Consider the following 20,601-nt stretch of genomic DNA (forward strand, 5'->3'; position numbering starts at 1 on the left):
ACATGAGAGCAGAAATTCATCACAAAAGCATTTGAGATATTCTCTCAAAACTACAGCTGTTCACATAACCTGAAAAAGGAGGAGCTTGCTTGCTTTCGTTCACCAGAACAGCTACAGAAATACTTGGAAAGTAAGTGGAATATGTGACAAGGAGGCGGCAATACAAGTCACAATCTGGAGAGCAACCTAAGCCTTTGGTCTGATATGCACAAGACCTTGCTGCTGCTCCCACTGTGATAAATGGCTTTTTAGGGCAGACCCAGCACCATTTTGTTCTTCCAAGAGGCTGATTTACATGACCATATTCCTTCAAACATACAGATTATTGCACTCATTCCTATGACACTGACTATGCAAAACTTGCCATATGAAAGGGTTCCATATTGGATTGGATATATGTCCATATTGTTAGCTACCAAGCAAACCAACCTCAATCAATTATATATTTTGCACAGTGATTGTGTGAAATAGAACCATAATTCCTGATGACCTACAGATTCCAGGTTTTGCACAAACAATTAATCAGTGGAAGTAAACTGCTTTTTTAACTTCCATTCTGCGAGCACATTAATAAAAAAATCTATTACATACAGTTAATTTATTGAACTTTCTTATGTGTTATCTATGCAAAATTGCTTTGCCCAGTCAACAACGGGCCTCACCTACTATTTAAAAATAAGCGAAGGCTTGATAATCTATAGTGACTGGGACCCAATATGTATAGGGTCTTTTCCACTGATCTCATCACAGAGCAACTGAAAGCCATCATAAATCTGTCAGAGAGCAGAATCTAAGGGTTTCCACTGGATCAGAACTAGGAATATGCAGGGTGGACAGAGATCAAGCAGCGAGAGACAGGATTCAGAGCAGATAATGGAGTCAGACTTGGGGGCGGCGGGGGGGGGGGAGAATGCTAATCTAAACACAACGGCCAAATAAGGAGAAAGAGGAAGAAGAACAAAAAAGCAGACAGAAAAAGTCCAAACCACTGCATGGCCTGAAACCAAGGACAAGAATGGTGCCTCCAGCAGTGTGCAGTAAGGTGGGTGCTCTCAGACCATGCTGCTGAGTAAGGCAGCATCATCACATTGCTAGCTCTAAAATACCAGGAGTTTCAGCCTATTTCATTTTTACTCTACCCTTTCATCGTAGAGCTTAGGGTTGGCATACATGGCTTCACCCACCTTTATCTGGCTGTGAGGATAAAGGTTGGTCTTATACTATTTATTTAGTATAAAATAGGTTATGCTAAGGGTAGATAACTGGGTTAAGATCAACACATATTTGATTATCCTGTAATATTAATTATATTGTATACACAGTCAGACAGGTGTTATTGACTGGTTTGTTTTATCCAGACATCGAGTCCTTCCCAAGGACCTGGGATGGCTGGATTTTATCATCAATACTGTTGGTTATTATAGATATTGTTGCAAAATATAGGCTGTTCCCAGTAAAGTTGCTTTTTGTAATTGGTTGATGGTCATTTCTGTGGCCCCTATGGTGTTGAGGTGCTCTTCAAGGTCTTTTGGAATTGCACCTAGGGTGCCAATTACCACTGGGATGATTTTGGTCTTTTTCTGCCACAGCCTTTCAATTTCAATTGGTAGATCTTTGTATTTTTGTATTTTTTCTATTTCTTTTTCTTCTATTCTGCTATCCCCTGGTATTGCTATGTCAATTATTTTAACTTGTTTTTCTTTCTTCTCAACTACAGTTATATCTGGTGTATTGTGTGGCAGATGTTTGTCTATTAGTAGTTGGAAGTCCCATAATATTTTTGCATCTTCATTTTCTACCACTTTTTCAATTTTATGGTCCCACCAATTCTTGGCTACAGGTAGCTTGTATTTTTTGCAGATGTTCCAGTGTATCATCCCTGCTACGTTGACATGCCTTTGTTTGTAGTCAGTCTATGCAATCTTTTTACAACAGCTGATTAGGTGGTCCACTGTTTCATCTGCTTCTTTACAAAGGTGGCACTTGCTGTTTGTTGTTGACTTTTCTACTTTTGCTCTTAGTGCATTTGTTCTTAGTGCTTGTTCTTCTGCAGCCAGTATTAAACCCTCTGTTTCTTTCTTCAAGTTGCCATTCTTAAGCCATTGCCAGGTCATGGTGATGTCTGATTTTCCACTTATATTGTGCAAATATTGACCATGCAGGGGCTTATTTTTCCATTTTTCTGCTCGGTCCTTGACTTGTTCTTTCTTGTAGGCCTGCTTTGTTTCATTGGTGTTGAATAGTTTCTCGTAATTGACGATTTTAAGTGTATCATCTTCACTGTCCTTGATATATTCTTCAAGGCCTCTTTTCTTCTCCTCTACTATTTGATGGACTTGCAGCATTCCTCTTCCACCTGAGCTGCAAGGGAGGTATAGCCTATCTACATCACTGCAGCATTATTAATTATTATTATTATTATATTCGGTTTCTATACCACCCTTCCAAAAATGGTTGAGGGTGGTTAATAATAACTTATTCCACATGGATTTAAAATCCAGAAGTGCTTGCTCTTTCATCTAAATATATTATTGAAAAATAACTCTCCTACAAGAAAACATCAACAGTTCAAAATGAGCCTCACTAGTGTGTGAAATAGTAGGCTTAGTGTTCATTAGCACACATTTAATCATAATGTATTCACTACCTCAGAGTTTTTTAAGTTATTACATAAAATTTATATCTCTCTTTTCCATTATAAATAATGTTCAAGGCAGCTTACAAGAATTAAAAGCAAATACAGAACATAAAACAGAGGCAGTCAGTGAGAAAAATAATATGCACAAAAATTGAGAGCGCAAAGTACAAAGTCAGAGAAGCAACTTACAGCCAGCCAACATAAACCACAATGCTAACATGAATCTCAGTATCAAGAACAAAGTACACAAAACTGAACATGCTTCAGTTGACAATGAAACAAAACCAAAAAGAGGCAGACAGTGAACCAGCAGCCACTAAAGCTGAAAAGAGTCACTTTTCAGTCACTGAAAAGAGATGAAATATACTCCAAAACACTGGCCGTGAACAAACCATTTAGGAGTAGCATTTTGTACAAGCTGAAGCTTCCAATCAGTTTATGGGCAGCCCCACATAGGGAACCTTACAATAATCAAAACCAGATGTATCCAAAGTATGTATATACCTCCAGAGGTAAAAGGGGGGAAAAACCTTAGCTATATCTCTGTTACATCTACAGACCCTTGGGAGGGGAGCTAAATCCTACAGATGGACAATAATACTAGCTACTCAGATTAACAAAATGTGAGCAAGATGTTCCCCCAAAGGCATACATACATCAGACAGTAATGTATCAAAACACAGGGGCAGTGGAGCACACAATAAATAAGCAACACACTTCAGACTTGATGTTGGGAAAGTACATTCAAAAGATGCTTCTCATCTGCCTCAGATTCCTCCATCTGCTGCATCAGGTAAAATAAACTGAAGTGTGTTTCAAAGCACATATGCACACAGTCAAGGAGCTGTCCAGTCCTGACCCCAAGGTACAGAGCCCATGATGTCTGATGGTTAGGGGTGGTTGGGATAGCACTATACACAAGTCCCTGGGATGTGCTGATCTGACAACATCCAGACATAGCTTGAGCTCTTAAATATGTCTGAGTTCAGTTTATCCTTATTGAGCTCTGACTCTTAGCGTGGAGAACAGCAGTCTTGAAAGGGGCAGCCCTCTGGCCTGGGATATGCCATTTCTCTCCAGCTGATCCCACCTCCTTTGTCTCCAGAGCTAACATGCAGTTAGAGATCAAAGAGGGTGGTGGAAGGGGAGGAGCCAGCTCCCCCAGAGGCTCAGTGTGTGCTTCTCCACTTTCTCTACCATCACTACCTTCAGAAACTGCAGAGTGAGCAGGTAGCCCCATGCTCACTGGATGGAGGAACAGCTGAGCACTGAAGGCGCTTGCAAACAAGCACACAGGACTGTGATGGGGCAACACAACTAAGACTGCCATGGGCCCAAGCAGTGAGGAGAAAAAGCATTCTTCCACCCTCTCTGGTCAGCCCCAATCCACTACCTGAGACATCCACTTCACCTTGCCTCTTCAGAAGGTGAAGGAGGTTTGGAGATACTAGCACAGTCAAAGAAATCACTGTTAATCAAATTACCAGCAGTTTTTTCCTGTTTCTTTTTACAAGAACTGTTGGGAGGCTGAGCAAATCCTCTACATGTGTCTTCATTCTCCAATCACATGGTACATCATCCTATAGTGCCTGCTAAGATTTTCAAATTAATATTAGCATCCACCTTTCCAAATGTAAAGGTCAGTTTAAACTTTCTTTAGGACAAAAGAAAAAAATATAGCTGGAAACTATAGCAATTGCATAAAACATTTCTAAAGAAACATTCTGATCTGGGATCTGAATCTAAGCACAAGAATATTGGGAAAGAGTCAAACAGTTGCAGACATGAACTTGTGATTATTCCTAACTTTCACATTTACAAAATGGTTCACATCTGGACAAAAGCCTAGAAACCAAGGACTACTTAGGTTGCCATGTAATTATAGTACATAACATTTTTTACTTCCTTCTTGAATAATCCTGAAGTTTCAAGTGTGTGACAAACAAATTGACCAAGATGTTATAAATACCAAGATGTCCCAGAACTGAGCAATACAAATACCCATCTTGAAATAAAAACTTCTAAGTTGCCTGCAACAAGGTCATGAAACATCCACATTTCAGCTGATTGGAGCATTTAGATCTATGTCCTTGAGCTAGAAGGAATTCTATTAAAACCATGTTAGCCAGGTACTATCTGTACTTGATAACACGTCAGGGCATAAATACTGACCTTTGTTAAATCTGGCAGCTATGGAAATAGCAATTCCTTCTCTTGTGAGAAAAAAAGCAAGAAAGGTTCAGTCCAGGGATTGCCCTAAGGCAAGGAGCATAGTTAGAAAATTTTAAGGGTCAGGCCAAATGCTAGTTCTTGTAACACAAGAGTGAACTTTGAACAGATGGTGGGAAAGAACAATCTCTAATAGGCCAAACCAAATATTCAACTGGCCCAATTTATGAACTTTGTTCAATATTAGATTTCAAACAGTGGTGTCATCTTTTCAATCAAACATATGAAATACGGCTGTTCACCCACAACTACAGGTTGCTTACCTGTAACTTTGGTACTTCTAGTGGTCACCTGTCCTTTTACACCAATGGGCTATCCTGTGCATAGACCTCGCAGGAATCTAGCAAACTCAATTGTCCTGATGTAGGCAGGAACCTCGCCCCCAGCTGCTATATGCAGCTGCACCACTCCACATCCCCTCAGTCTTCGTCGTCTGTGCTTCAGTAGACGTCGTGGAATCTTCAGCTCAGCAACAAGTAGGACTGTGATTCTTTGAATCCTCTTGTTGTTTGTTCTCCTGTTTTCCCCGCTTCATGCCTGTTTTTCTTTTATGTGCAGTAGTGACTTTGACATTTTTATTTCCATGGTGTTTCCCCGCCCCATCTTCATTGGCTCTGATCACGGCCAGGACAGGGCTTTGCGGCTGGCTGAAAGTTTCTGTGCTGGGCACAAAGAACTTTAAGAAATGAGTTCGCTGTGGATCTAAGATCCTTTCCCTTGATACTCATACCGAGTATATTCTCTGCCTGGGGGAATCCCACATTGTCGAGACCTGCATTCATTGCCAGAGGTTTATGAAGCAGGCTCGAAAGAATAGGGCTTCTTGCTTGCGTGCTGCCCTGTTGGAATTGGCCCTCCATTCTTCAGAGGCCTTGTCGTTGAAGCAATAGTTTAAAATGGCTTCTTCGATGCAGTCAGAGCGTTCTCTGCTCCTCCTTCACCAGAACTCCTGGCTTCGGTACTGGCGCCATTGACGCCTGCCTCAGAGCTGCACATGGTTTTGGCCCCTTCTGTGCCACTGCCACTGGATGACTTGCCTAAGCGCACTTTACCTTCGGTACCACCAAAGGAGAAAAAGAAGCCAGCCAGCTCTAGTTCTGCATGTACCGGAAAGACAACATTTACCACCTATCCCCAGGAAGAAGAAGGCCCCGCCAGTCTCTTCTTCGGAGGCGCCGCTGGTTAAGAAACCAAAATTGGGCACAGCTTAGTGGTTGTTGACCAGGCGTCAGAAAGTCTGTTGGTGCTGGTACCGGTTTCTTCGATACCAAGTTCTACTGACCCTCACCTTTGTACTAGTTCTCCAGTGGCTTCAATGTCTCAGAGCCAGATGCCTGACCGTACTTTTCCAGGACAGGAACTCTTGGTAGCGGCCAATGAACGGGACTATGTTACATCAGACTATGAACCCTATTCACCGGACAAGCCCGCTGCGAATTCGACGTGGCTGCCTAGACATTGTTAATCTCCAATGTGCTATTTCGAACAGCCCCTCCATGGGGATCAGAGGGCGCGTTGGGACTCAGAGGAGTGCTCCTCTGAACACAGATATGGGAGAGATTGGGATCGATGTGGACGTCAAACACTGGGCGATACTGTGACTCTGCATGGGGTTCCACGAATGTATGTAACAAACCCTCCTATGGAGACTAGTGCCGGGAAGCCATCGTTTATAGACCGTATCCCTCTAATTAGCAATCGGATTGTTCTGACTATGGGAAGCCCCAGTACCAAAAGGAATCTGTTTATGGAGACTCCGGGACTAATCATGATTGGTGGCCTATCACTCTCCTCGACAAGACCTTCGCAACCACACTAGTGGGCGCGGATCACCTTCGGAGGTTCCAGTTTGGCCTCAGTACCGGCTGCAGCGGCAGATGGGTCAGTACCAAACCCATTGGGTAACCATCTGGAGCTTCCAGCTGTCCCTCTGGACTTGGCCCCAGATCCAGTTGCACCTCTTGAGACAGAAAGTGAAAGTGAACCTGGCTCTCCAGACTCGGACGTAGTCTCTCTGGGCTTTACCCTTTGGACAATCAATCAGACTCTAAACTTGTGTCTCCGTCTGAAGATCTGAAGCAATACTCTGCCTATGTGGCCCGCATGGCCTCGGTGCGAGCCTTGATATGCAACAAAAAGGGGTATTGGCCCCTTTATTTGGTCTCTTTGATGCTGAGGCTAAAGTGCCGGCCTCTCTACCACTGAACACTGCTTTATTGGGAGTCATGCGTGGGCACTGGAAGAAGCCAGCAACTCTTTCTCAACCTAACAGGTGTTTGGAGAATTTCTATAGGGTGCAGATGCAGGAAGATATGGCCTCCTTGAAGAATCACCCTATGCCTAATTCCATTGTGATGGAGGCTTCCCTGCAGCAGTCCAAAGGTCGCAGTTACTCTGCGCCGGGTGATAAGGGAGGAAGTTGGACTCCTTTGGGAGTCAGCTCTGCATTTGCGGGTTGCCAACTACCAGGCCTATAATACCAAGTATAACCATTCTTTGGTGAGAAGATGTTGCCCCCTTTTTAGACCTTCTGCCCCAGGATAAATGAGATCTGGCAAAGGCTTTTCTGCACAAGGCTGTGCAGGTGGCAAAGCAAGAACCTTATTCAGCAAGACACTCTGAGGAGTGCCCGGCAAAGGTGATGGCCACATCTGTGGCTCTCAGAAGACACACCTAGCTGCATTCCTCCGGGCTGAGGATTGAGGATCTTCCCTTTGAAGGTTCGAGCCTCTTCGCAGAACAGACTGATGACACCTTACAAAAGGTGCAGAAACTGAGGAGTACAGCAAAATCTATTTCCTACTCTTCCTCTGCTCCTAAGCCACAGAAGCAGCCCAGGTGGTCTCCTTACCAGCAGGCTAAAGCTCCTTCGCAGCAACAATCCTCATCAGAGCATTCCTTTTGAGTTAACAAGTTCCAGCCTCAATACCAGTCTGGTTTCCAGCCAGGTAAGCCTGTCTTTCAGAAACAGCGTCCAAATACCTTTCAGAAAAAGCAATGACTATTGGGCCTTTCGGTCCCGCCTGGCTCCCTTTGTGGCGAATTGGGACAAGGTGACTGTGGATCAGTGGGTTCTCACAGTCATACACATGGGTTATGCCCTCGGGTTTCTCCAGACACCACTGTTGTCTGGGGTCGTGACTATGCCGTTGACCTCAGCACTGGATCACAGTGTGGTCTCTGCTCTCCTCTTGAAGGATTTTATTTATTTTATTTTATTAAAACATTTTTATACCACCCAAAACTTACGTCTCTGGGCAGTTTACAACAGAATAAAAACAAAGTAAAACATTAGTTAAGACAAAAATGAAAAATTTAACACATTACAACTATTTAAAAATTTTAAAAGAATATTTTAAAACAGCATTAAAACCATTAAAATAGTATCAGTTAAAAGCCTGGGTGAACAGATATGTCTTTAAATACTTTTTAAAAGTTGTCAGAGATGGGGAGGCTCTTATTTCACTAGGGAGAGCATTCCAAAGCCCTGGGGCAGCAGCAGAGAAGGCCCATCCCTGATTGGCCACCAGACGAGCTGGTGGCAGCTGCAGACGGACCTCTCCAGCAGGTTCATGACGAAGAAGGCGTTCTCTTAAATACCCAGTGCCCAAACTGTTTAGAGCTTTATAGGTTATAACCAGCACTTTGTATTTCGCCCAGAAACGTATCGGCAGCCAGTGTAGCTTCTTCAATACAGGAGTTATATGGTCTCTCCGAGATGATCCAGAGACCAGCCTGGCTGCCACATTCTGGACCAACTGTAGTTTCTGGACTACTACAAGGGCAGCCCCACATAGAGCGCATTGTTCACCTCAATAAACGGATGCAGCTGGAGTATCAGCCGAAGCTGATAGAAGGCACTTCTGCCCACCGCCTCAACCTGGGACACTAGGGAGAGGCTCGGATCTAGAAGCACCCCTAGACTGTGTACCTGTTCCTTCCAGGGAAGTGTGACCCCATCCAGAACAGGCAGATCAAAATCATCTCTAGAGTTCCGACCCCACACAATGAATACCTCTGTCTTAGCCGCATTCAGTCTCAGTTTGTTATCCCTCATCTAGTCCAGTGTTTCTCAAACTTTTTGGAGTCAAGGACCGCTAAATTTTTCGTGCAGAGTTTCAAGGACCGCTACATTCTTCATGCACAGTTTCCCGGACCAGCAGTTAGTAAAGGGGTTGGTTTCAAATCTATCTATCTATCTATCTATCTATCTATCTATCTATCTATCTATCTATCAGACTTCTATATTGCCCCAAACATGCATCTCTGGCCAGTTTAGAATGAAAATAATATAAGCATTAAAATAATTAAATTTGGAATCTTTTGCAAACATGGAATATTAGGGGTTCTTAACCTTGGGTTCCTCAGTTAAACTCCCATAACCCCCAACAACAATGGCATTTGGCCATTATGGCTGGGGATTATGGGAGTAGAAGTTCACCAACGTCTGGGTACCCAAGGTTGAGAACCCCTGAATCTAAAAGCCTGGGTGAACAAATTTGTCTGCAGTATGTCTTCAGTATGTGCGGGGTGGGGGTGGAGGTGCTTCTGATTACTCAGTGGAGAGGGTATGTTGGGCCATTAGAAAAATTCAAAAGCTACATGGGGCCAATGAAAACAACATACAAGCAAGCCCCACTGATGCAAAAGGGAAACAGCGTTCCCTCTCAAGGCGCCTCGACCACAACAGGCAGCTGGGTTTCAATCAACCAACCTTTGGCTGCAAATAATGAGCATGCAAGAACCAGCAGCCCTTCAAGTGGCGCCCACTGCCATACTTTTTCCTCCATGCCCCCGCACCGCATACAGTTTGAAGCTGTAAAGATAGGGAATAAGATAGCTGTAGGAAGATCTCAGCAGCACATGGAGGCAAGGCACAAGAAGGGTCCCATGCCTCCGTGATACTCTTCCTCTTCTGTGCCATGTGCAAAATTGAGGAAGTGAGTGCCTTGATTTCAGTTTGGGGGGGGGGGGTTGACTCCCAGTCAGGGACCGGCACTCAAGCCTTCGGGGACCGGCAGCGGTCCAGGGACCGGTGGTTGAGAAACACTGATCTAGTCCATTACCGACTCCAGGCAGGCATTTAGGGAGGCTATGCCCTCTCCCGATGATGCTGACATGGAGAAATAGATTTGGGTGTCATCAGCATACTGATAGCACCCTGCACCAAATCTCCTAATGATCTCTCCCAGCGGTTTCATGTAGATGTTAAACAACATTGGAGACAATATGGAGCCCTGAGGCACACCATACAAGAGTTCAGATTTTGAAGAACAGCAGTCTCCACGGGACACCATTTGGAACCTGCCCGAGAGGTAGGAGCAGAACCACTGCAAAGCAGTGCCTCCAACTCCCAACCCCCTCAGATGCTCCAGAAGGATACTATGGTCAATAGTATCGAAAAGGATGCAATCGAAAAGCTCACCAATGTGATGAGCCCCAGTTTCTATTCCCATTATGTTATCATTCCAAAACCAGACGGCTGTCAGTGCCCTATATTGGATCTCAGAGGCCTAAACAAACACCTTGTTTGCAAGCATTTCAGGATGTTGTCAGTACCGACTGTTTTGGCCCTGTTGTAGCATGTAACATGTGGATGGTCTCCTTGGACCTGAGAGACATGTACTATCAGATCTCCATATGCCTTCAACATCACCATTTCCTGTGTTTCCAGATGGGGGGATTGCCTATCAGTTCAAGGCCTTACCGTTTGGCCTGACAACAGCCCCAAGGATCTTTACAAAGTGTCTGGCCCCTGTGGTGGCATTTCTACAAGAGAAGGAGATACAAATCCTGCCATATCTAGACAATTGGCTCATCCTAGTGGGTTCAAAGCAGGCTGTATTGAGCTCTCTTAAAGCAGCCATGGACATTTTGCAGAGCCTGGGCTTGCAGATCAACTTTGAGAAGTCCCAGCTAGATCCAGTCAGCAGGACACAATTTATAGGGCTGATCTTCGACACCAGCTTGGAGAAGGTCTTCCGGAGGCCCGCATAAAGACACTTGTACAGCTGGCCTCCACTTTCCTGGATAGAGGGCCACAAACCATGCACTAGGTGTGGTGCCTGTTAGGCCATATGGCTGCCACCATGTATGTGTTTCCACATGCACATCTTTGTATGCGCATCATTCAGAGGTGGTTCCTTGATGTGTTCGGCCTCCTTTGGGACTTCGCTCAGCTGGAGCACATGCCTCCTCAGCTGGAGCACGAAGTCGTGGCTTGGTGGATTGAACCTTGTCATCTGGACTTCGGCTCTCCCTTCCAGGTGTCTCCTCCACACTGGGTGATTACAACAGACATGTTAGAGCTAGGATGGGGCACTCATATGGGTGATTATCGCCTGAGCAGCCACTGGACGATGACAGAGGTGTTGGCACATCAATTACTTGGAACTGTTGGCCATATTCTATGCCCTCAAGGGGTTCTTACCTGTGATTGTGGGTTGTTTGGTGACAATTCAAACCGACAATACAACGGAGAAACCCTATATCAATCAGCAGGGAGGCATAACCTCTGGGAGCCTCCTGTTTCTTTCAACTGACCTGTGGCATTGGTGTGTAGCACACGCGGTGATGCCGGATGTGGTCTACGTCCAAGGGAACCTGAATGTTCAGGCGGACACGCTGAGCAGACTAAAAACGGTTTGCCACAAGTAGATGTTGGATCGGGGTGTACTCCGGGACATATTCGCAATGAGGGTTGCTCCGGTTCTGGATGTCTTTGCATCTCAGAACAATACTCAGTGTGCCCTCTATTGTTCAAGGGGAGGGCTCTCTGGGTGATGCTTGCTTCTTGTCCTGGAAAGAGCCCTTCCTTTTCCTGCCTTTCCCCCTCATACAAAAGGTTCTTCACAAACTGAGGGAGGACCGCTCCAGGGCTATCCTGATAGCCCCTTGGTGACCCAGGAGGCCTTGGGTTGTGGCTCTGAGACTGCTGGCAGTGACTTGTGTGCGCTCTACCTTACCTGCTGTTGCAGGAAAAGGGTCTGGTGCTCCATCTGGACATCCGGTCTCTGCACCTGACTACCTGGAAGATCCTACTGACTTCCCAGTGAGACTCAAGAGACATTTTGCTTGCGGCTAGAAAGCCCTCGACGAGGAAATCGTATGGACATAAATGGGCTAGTTTCTGAACATTTGCTACTCAAAAATGAGTTTGATGTTCTTAACCTATCTGTTCAGAATGTTTGTACCTATCTTTTATAGTTGAAAGAGTCTGGTTTGAAGCTCTCCTCTCTCAGAGTACATCTGGCGGCCAATGTAGCACATTCACCAACCACTGGGGTTTCCTGATTCAAAGACCCACTGATAAGGAGTTTTCTGAAGGGTTGTCACATGTTTTACCGGCTGACCCTGTTATGTCACCGGCTTGGAATTTGTCTGTGGTACTGGCTGGTTTGCTACGACCGCCCTTTGAGCCTTTGGCTTCGATTGATCCTCGTCTCCTGACATGGAAGGTTGCCTTCTTAGTGGCAATCACCTCTGCTAGGAGGGTGAGTGAACTGCGGGCCCTGAGGGTTGATCTGCCGTACCTACAGTTTCATAAAGATAAGGTTGGTCTCTGACCAGATGTTCAATTCCTTCCGAAGGTAGTTTCTACCTTTCATTGTTCCCTACCACTCATCTTGCCTGTATTTTTTCAAAACCCTCCGTTTGATGCAGAACAAAGGTTGCATCATTTGGATGTTCAGAGGACACTGTCCTATGTTCAGAGGAGGGCAGAGTGGAGGAAAACTCCTTCTCTATTTGTTCTGTATGATGGGCCTCGCATAGGCTTGCAAGTTTCTTCTCAGTCTCTCTCTAGATGGATTGTTTCTGCTATTGAACTTTGCTACAGCTTGGCAAATAAACAATTGCCTGTGACCATTAAGGTGCACTCAGTTGGATCCATGGCGGCCTCTGTTGCTTTTGATTGTGCGGTCCCTTTGGACACTATCTGTCAAGCAGCTACTTGGGCTTCACCCCATTCCTTTATTCGTCATTATGCTATTGATGCCAGGGCACGGAATGATGCTAAGTTTTGCAGGTCTGTCCTGCAGTCTATTTTCAGTTGATGTACTTCATTTATTTGAAATAAATACTTCTTGCAGAATGCATCTCTGTTTCTGTTTGTTCCCTCCACCTTGGGTGCTAGCTGTTATGCACCCATTAGTGTAAAAGACAGAGACCACGCCGAAGAACTAAAGATTGCTTACCTGTAACTTTGGTTCTTCTAGTGGTCATCTGTCCTTTTACATGCCCTCCCATCCTCCCCACTGGGTCTACTGAAGGTGGATTCCATGACTGAGGGGATGTGGAGTGACACAGCCGCATACAATGGCTGGGAGCAGGGTTCCCACCTAAATCAGGAGAACTGAGCTTGTTAGATTCCGACGAGGTCTCTGTGCAGGCGCATAGCCTATTGGTGTAAAAGACAGAGACCACGTCGAAGAAATGGGTTGGACAAGTGTCCTACCCAGACGTGGGAGCTGCGTGCCCCTGATTTTCACTTGTGTGGGAGCAAACACCTAACTAGGAAGAGCAAGAAATGACTGAGAGGCAGGAGTTATTTAGGGCAGCTTTTCCTACCTTGGTAAAATGTTGGATATGAAAGCTGGGTAGGACAGCACTCTCCTACCCGGTCCCTGCCTCACATGCAATCACTCCCTCCTCCTCCTCCCTCGCTGCTTGCTCACATGCAAGCAAAAATCAGAAGTGCACACAGCTCCCAAACCTGAGTAGGAGACTTGTCCTACCCAGTTTCCGACTATGTGAGCTGCCTTAAGATCTACTCTGTGCCAATTCTTACATTAACTTTGCAGCATAGTCACGACTTCCACATGAACAGGTCCTATGATTACACTAGTAATGTTTCTAGCAGAGTACCATATGGGACAGGCAATTATGCATTTACTTCCCATGCCAACATAAGCAGTTTCCAGGGAAGTGTTGGCAACAATTGGAAAGTAACCATGTTATCCATTATACTTGACATGGCTTTACTATATCAAACATTTCTAGTGGGGTGCAAAATCCAACCATGTTATAAGGCAGTATAAAAGTTAGCCATGAGTTAAAAGAAAGACGTAAAGGTTTCTCAATTAGATTTAAACTAAGAGCAGAGATGTTCAGGTAAAACAAATTTCCACAGTTAAAGCCTATATTATTTCTACATAGAGAGACATTAAATGCACCACACTGTCAAAAATTATACCACATTCCCACCTCCTTCTCCACTCAAAGGCACAATAGTGGACATCCAGTGCAGTATTATGTGTTCATAATGCTACACTGCAGCATTAGTGCTGTGGACTGCTGCACCCTTCAAAGATGGCATCACGGCTAGGCGGAACAGGTGGTTGCACAAGCAGCTCTTCCACAGATTTCCCCATTGTCTCAAATGGGGTTATCTGCAGAAGCACTGCTAGCAACAGCTGCCCGTTTTACACAGCCCCAGTGCTGCCTTTGAAGGATGCAGCATCCCACAGCACTAAGGACACGCAACAGTGCTGGACATCAGCTACTGTACCTGAAAACAGATAAATTCTACAATATTATTATTATTTATTCATTCAATTTCTATGTATTCTATGCTGTATTATTGAAGTGGAAAGTGCATTATACTATTATGAATATAACATTATGTAGGTTTTAGTATTAAGCCTCATAAATGCAGTGCTATTTGCTGAACTAGTTGCCTATTAACATCCAACTTCAATTCAAGGTGCTGACTTTAACAGACAAATATCTGAACATCAGAGGCCTGCAGCTCTTAAGTACTTCTTCCCATATACAACCCTTCCCTGCCATTACAGATCGTCAGAGGGATCCTTGCTTGAGATACCATCCATCTGTCTTGTGATTACATACATTAGATTGTATGTAACCACTAAGACAGCTAGTGTAGTGTAGTGGTTAGAGTGCTGGACTAGGACCAGAGAGACCCGAGTCTAGCCATGAAACTCACTGGATGTCTGAGTCAGTCACTTCTCTCTCAGTCTAAGCTACCTCACAGGGTGGTTGTGAGGATAAACATAACATGTACATGGGTCTGAGCTCCTTGAAGAGAGAGCAGGATATTAAATATAACAAACTATTACTATTTTGTATTTTTTTAAAAATAATTGAACCATCCTGGCTCTTTTTGAGAAATATGTTACACTGGGAACTAAGACACAGACAATCCTTAGATCACTCAGCAAGTCAAATCCCCACAGGAGCTTTTGTCTTTCGCCAGCAATTTGATCCAGCTGTCCAATAGGAATCTTGATTTGTAAGTTCTCTTCCTAAAGAGAGGTTCATCTATAAGGACAAAGACTGATGGAATCAAAGCTTTAGATTTGCTTTGTCCCCAGCTAAAACCAATAACAGCAGCCATGCATCTTAAAATGGCTTAGATTTTGAACAATATTTTTGCAGCCTTAAGACACCTACCTCCTGATCTTAACAACAGCCAGATCAGGTAGTATGCCAGAATACATCTAAGAATGGTTGTTATTTTTCATATTGAATATTTTCTGTAAAATCTGTTCCTTTTTTCTAATAAAATAAGCTTTTTGCTTTTTTACTGTAGACAGACTGTGCTTGGTTTTGGACTTGGCACTAGCCCTACCTATGCCAAATCGGTTACATGGTATGTAAAATATTAGTGTATTGGGATCTTCCTAAAGGCTCTAGGAAATTCTCAGCCAAGTGATAAGCAACCCCACATCTATTCTGAGCAAGTGACCAGCCAACTTGAAAACAGCTGATGGTGGTGGCTAAAAGGTTTTAAAGGTTTTGGTTTTTTAAATAATGAACAGTGAGAACTGGGACCCAAGTACACATAAGGCATCCTGCGGGAAAAGAGCTGATCTTGTGGTAGCAAGCATGATTTGTCCCCTTAAGCTAAGCAGGATCTGCCCTGGTTGCATACGAAAGGGAGACTAGAAGTGTCAGCGTTGTAAGATATTCCCCTTAGGGGATGGAGCCGCTCTGAGAAGAGTATCTAGGCTCCAAGTTGCTTCCCTGGCATCTCCAAGATAGGGCTGAGAGAGATTCCTGCCTGCAACCTTGGAGAAGCCGCTGCCAGTCTGTGTAGACAATACTGAGCAAGATGGACCTATGGTCTGAATCAGTATATGGCAGCTTCCTATGTTCCTATGGGCAGCAAAAAAGCTCAGTCCTCAGCCACAGCCAATTTCCCCATATTACACACACACACACACACACACACACACACACACACACACACACACACACAATCTATCCAGCCAGCCATCTGCTAAGGCGATACATGGCTCGTGCATGCGTGGTACACTAGAGGTGCCTGGAGCACCAAGGAGGACGGCAGCCGAGTGATAGAGCAGGGTGGGTGAGCAGGCTGACAGGCTGTGGGTGAGTGATGGAGCCAGGGGGGCGAGCAGGCTGGAGGAGAGCTGAGTGATGGAGCATGGCAGGCAAGCTGGCTGGCTGACAGGCTGTGGGGTGTTTGTGTTGGAGCCTGCTTGCTTGGTGTGGTGACAGTGCTGCCTCAGAGGACCAAAGAGAAGCTGATGTTGCTGGCTGAAAGCAGAGTGGGGGGAGCCTGGAACATGTGAGGAGAGGGAAAGAGGCAGGGAGAATGTGGGAGGCAAAATCATTGGTGACCTCCTGTACCACATTGATGGGAAAACAATAGGCAAGGGAAGGTGTTTGTGTGGACAAGGCCTGTGGTTGCACGGGGCTATCATCACTGCCACCAATCCAGACAGTGTTAAAAGGTGGGAGTGGGAATATCAGTTCAGCAGCCAGGGCCTGACAAGTGGGCCAAGGTGGGCTGTCTGTGGCAGGCTGGGCAGTCCAAGGCTCAAGTGAGAAGATTCAGGGCATGCTGAGTTAGGAAGTTGTGAGGCTGAGTTGCTGTGATCAGACTGCTGTGGACTGCCAAGGGTTCTCTCTCACACCACACAGGCACCTCCAGCATGGCAGGGGCTGTGGCGGGGGTTACCAAGAGCAATAAAGTACTACCACACAGATGCTCTGTGCGGATAAAGCTAATATTTATGTTAATATAGGTGCTGCATACTCATAAACCTACATACAAAAGCCAAGAGCTCATTGCCGATTTTCATCAGAGCAATTTCCATATCTCAGAAGTTAGTAAACATTCCTCCAATATCACAGAGTTGCGGTGACATGACCTACAAGCTTCCGACCTAAACGTTATAGTGCCTTTTGCTTGTACCTGTATGTATTCTGTGCACCTAGCTACTCACCAATAAACAATTTACCTTGTGACAAAAGGGCCCCAATATGTCTCAGTGCAAAAAGACACAGCAGATGAAGTCTTTCTCCGAGACATCATTTGTGTGCCATTGGAAAAATAAGCCGACACCATAAGCTATGGATAATTGGAATAGAATGCAGCTTCTTAGGAATAGTCACTTTTGAAGAACAAACTAGTAAATTTGTTCTTTATTTTGTTCCTGAAAGCCTGAAGTTATAGATGGAAGTTTCAAACAACGTTTGTCTAACTGAAAGAGCACGATCAAGCCAAAACCGAATGGGACTTAAAATAGGTTTAATTTTGGCTTGTGGCCCTGGAATATAGCCTTATTTTAAAGATTTTAATATTAATTCCATTTCAGCAATTTTAAAAAAATGATGCTCAGGAATGGCTTATATCTCCAATACTAAACATTTGTAACAACATGTACAAGGACCTTACGTTCTAAGTTTTTGTGATCTGACTTAACAGTTCTCTCTTTACTAAACTTCCAGAGGAGTGTTAGCCCATCAGTGTTCCCTCTAACAGGGATTCCCATATGTGGTGGACTACAACTCCCAGCATCCACAGCTGCAACATCCTTTGGCCAGGGATTCTAGGAGTTGTAGTCAACAACATCTGGGAATCAGTTAGCGGGAACACTGTAGCCCATAGTAAGAAAGAGTCTTGCAGCACCTTAAAGAACAAACATGGTAGCATAAGCTGTTGTATTCCCCCCCCCAACCCATCTACTGTAATAAATGATCCTGTTCTTATTGATACTTTTGGAGTTATGCAGCCTAATGAGGAGGACAAAGACTAACAGAAGGTGCAAGGTTACCACTATGCTCTGAATCCTTCCCCATCTTGGTTAAGGAAAGCTATCAGATGGGTATGTACCTGGGACTTCAAAGTGGTTAAAGCTTCTCTGAGACAAGGAACAATCCCCTCCTCTTCAAACGATGCAGCAGATATGATCACTTCAAATGAGGTCGTCACTGGCCAATTTAAACAACTTTCAGACTGTAAAAAAATCTCCCCTTTTGGGACAAAATGATTGATCAGGTGATGGCCTTCCAATTCCAGGGTCTTGGACAAGAGTGATTATTTAGATCCACTCCAATCTGGATTCAGGCCTGTCTATGGGACAGAAGACACGAACTGCCTTGGTTACCCTGGTAGGTAACCTGTGCCAGCAGACAGACATGACAAGTGTAGCCCTCCTGATTCTTCTTGACCTCTCAGAGGCTTTGAATACCACTTGCTGGGGTGGAACCTGGGTCTACTATCTTATAGTGACTGCAATCCCTGGAAGGACAGATCCAGAAGGTGGTGCTGAAGGATTTTAGCTCTGCCTCATGGCCTTTGGCTTATGAGGTACCACAGGTCTATTTTATGACCATGCTATTCAACCTGTAAATAAAACAGGTATGAAAGGTCATCCTGAGACTCGATGACACCTAGTTCTACCTTTCCTTTCCATCAGCCAATCCAAGGGAGGTGGTAGAAACCCTGAACCAGTGCCTGGAGGTGATTTTGATCTGAATAAGAGGGAACAAGCTAAAACTTAAGACAGAGGTACTGCTAGTTGAGTGTTCCATTAACCTGGGCGGAGCTTTATGTCCAAAGACCAATGGGGTTGCACTCCACTAGAAGGCACAGATACACAACTTGAGGGTGCTCCTAGATCCAACATTGCCTTTAGATACTCGGGAAGTGGCCAGGAGCACCTTTTTTCAGTTCAGTTGATCCATCAGCTGTAGCCCTACCTAGAGGAGATGGACCTAGACTCCGTGATCCATGGGATGGCAGTGTCCAGACTAGACTACTACAATACACTCTATGTGAGGTTACCCTTGAAAATGATCCAGAAACTTCAGCAGGTACAAAATGTGGATGCTGTAGACAGGTGTGAGTTGCTGAAGACATACACTTGTATGGCTGGCTCACTGCCTTTCGTCACTTGAGGCAAGGGTAACACGCCACCCAGCCTCCCTTACTATCCCCATTCCTTGAGCTGGTGCCGCCCCACCCTCCACCATGCTGACCCTATCTCACCAGTCATGATGTCACCCCTCTTCCTCCTCTACCAGCCTCAACTTCAGGGCACACCCTGTTTTCTTGCCCATACCACTGTTTGTGGATGCAAAGGCAGCTGGAGCTTCCTGCTGGCCTTTCCTCTCTGCTGCTGAAACACTTGCTTGATCTCCCCGGTCTCTTCGGCATTAAACTTGGTGGTAGAGTGATAGCAAGTGCTCATGCTGGTCCACGGCCCATCCACAATTACTTGCTACAGGAGCACCTGGTAGATTTATGACTTGTGACATTATCTACATCATCCTACCATTGGGGCTGCTAAGAAAATGCACCATCAATACCATGCAGTTGATCTGCATTGTTACAGCATTCAGTTGTAGTCCTCAAACAACATGCACTGAATTCTAGAGATACTTTCAGCACTAGAAGTCTGTCCAATTTCACACCAATTGCTACACCTCAGCCAAAGGCATTAGCAGCAGCTGGAGGAACTGCAAAGAGCTGGATCAAGTGAGATTTCTCTTGCTGTATATGGAAGATATTCCATAGCTATAACCATTTATTTTGCAACTGATCTGTGGAACTCAATGACACTGGAAACAGTAATGACATCTCTTTTGAGAGGTAAGCCAATTAGAGCTAAGCCAAAATATGGGAGGTAGCATAGCTCAAACACATTTTAAAGTCCACCCAAAGATGCCCTCAATTTTTGCTGTTAAAGGAGAGAAGTATATTAGCGTGTGCCAAAGTACCCAGGCAATAGTTTCTCAGTCATCTTGCTTTGCAATGGCAGACAGGGAAATACAATGAAACACAGAGCAAGAAGCCAGGAAGAGTTACAAATTAGTACTTTTCCTCAATTCAGGCCAAGTGCCAAGAAAGTCCTTGCAAGGTCATCAGTCTGACTGTAGAAAGCAGAGAGGTGTGCTGGAGAAGTGACAGGTGAAACTGCTACATCTATTGAATTTCTGGATATTTATTACAAAAGGCGCCATTTTGGTGAAGCACTGTGCCTTTCTGAGATACATCAGGCAGAAATACATCAAGTGCTCCTAGATAAATGACTACCTAAAAGATCAAGTCCCGCCCACCCAAGTCCTGCTATGCTGCCTCATCATGGCGGGGGGTGGGGGCGCGGGTGTTCCTGGGAGGGATGAGCAAAGTACGCCGGGAGGTATACTTCCAGTAGGGTGACCCAAAGTGCGAAAGTCATCCCAGTTGCCCAGCTAAAGCAAGCAAGCACCTATATTGGGCAGCAGTGATATAGGAAGGTGATCGAAGCAGACGATCACTTCAGTGACAACTACAAAGGCATCATTTCATACTGCATGGGAGAAGGAAATGGTAAACAACTCCCAAGGAAGCCACATGGATAGACAAAATAGAATGACTGTCGATGTAGTGCTGGATGATGGGCACCTCAGGTTGGATGGTACTCAACATGCTACTGAGAAAGAGCTGAGCATCTCTCAGAGTACCAACAGTGTTTATG

The 20,601-nt window shown here is 44.9% G+C and overlaps 1 protein-coding gene across 10 annotated transcripts in view; it reads right to left on the reverse strand.

Moving 5' to 3' along the window:
• OSBPL2 (oxysterol binding protein like 2) overlaps positions 1–20,601 on the reverse strand; it is a 112,652-nt gene that overhangs the window by 72,922 nt on the left and 19,129 nt on the right. The window contains exon 1 of one of the 10 annotated variants that reach the window (XM_053245494.1): positions 4,811–4,828. The exons of the other annotated variants lie outside the window; for them this stretch is intronic. The gene's annotated coding sequence lies outside the window, so the exon portion shown is untranslated. Of the gene's footprint in view, positions 1–4,810; positions 4,829–20,601 lie in introns of those variants that run through there. 10 annotated transcript variants of the gene reach the window in all.

This window comes from Hemicordylus capensis, chromosome 4 (genome assembly GCF_027244095.1).
Source record: "Hemicordylus capensis ecotype Gifberg chromosome 4, rHemCap1.1.pri, whole genome shotgun sequence".
Lineage (NCBI taxonomy): Eukaryota > Metazoa > Chordata > Lepidosauria > Squamata > Cordylidae > Hemicordylus > Hemicordylus capensis.